The following is an 857-nucleotide window of genomic DNA, read 5'->3' as shown; positions in this document are numbered from 1 at the left end:
CTCACGGACCGCGAGATCGTGACCTGGCTGAAGTCGGACGCTTAACCGACTGCGCCACCCGGGCGCCCCTAAATTTTTTAAAAAGACAGTGCTAGACGGTGGTCTGCATACTTCTTTTATTTTTTTTTAAGCAAACCTTTTGCCCAACATGGGGGTCAAACTCATGACCCCGAGATCAAGAGTTGCATGCTCTACTAACTGAGCCAGCCAGGCTCCCCTCTTCACACTTCTTTTCTTTTCTTTTCTTTTCTTTTCTTTTCTTTTCTTTTCTTTATTATTATTTAAAACATTTTTAACAACAGGTGTAATTACGAAAACATGGAACCCTTCACGAATTTGCCTGTCATCCTTGCACAGGGGCCGGGCTAATCTTCTCTGTGTCCTTCCAATTTTAGTATATGTGCTGCCGAAGCAAGCACCCTTCACACTTCTTTTATTTTATTTTATTAAAAAAAATTTTTTTTAACGTTTATTTATTTTTGAGACAGAGAGACAGAGCATGAACGGGGGAGGGTCAGAGAGAGGGAGACACAGAATCCGAAACAGGCTCCAGGCTCTGAGCTGTCAGCACAGAGCCCGACGCGGGGCTCGAACTCACGGACCACGAGATCGTGACCCGAGCTGAAGTCCGCCGCTTAACCGACCGAGCCACCCAGGCGCCCCCACACTTCTTTTAAAAAGAAAGACCAGCACCAGGTCTGCCGAGGGCTTCCAAGAGCTTTTGATGTGCATTTCCCAACTGTGCCTCAGGTGACTTCCAGTTGGTAGTTTGAAATAGGGCTTTGGTGGGAGTATTGGCACCACAGAAATTGGCAAATGTGCCAAATCGGGACTTCACAACCACCCACAGGCCGCTG

General features: G+C 47.1%; 1 non-coding gene across 1 annotated transcript; it reads right to left on the bottom strand.

Moving 5' to 3' along the window:
- Nucleotides 1-312: 312 nt before the first annotated feature.
- LOC122233807 lies at nucleotides 313-419 on the bottom strand. The gene has a single exon (XR_006211539.1). It is a non-coding gene; the product is annotated as a U6 spliceosomal RNA (small nuclear RNA).
- Between the last annotated feature and the right edge of the window lie 438 nt (nucleotides 420-857).

This window comes from Panthera tigris, chromosome E1, assembly GCF_018350195.1.
Source record: "Panthera tigris isolate Pti1 chromosome E1, P.tigris_Pti1_mat1.1, whole genome shotgun sequence".
Taxonomy (NCBI): domain Eukaryota; kingdom Metazoa; phylum Chordata; class Mammalia; order Carnivora; family Felidae; genus Panthera; species Panthera tigris.
This window is presented reverse-complemented; position numbering and strand designations above follow the sequence as displayed.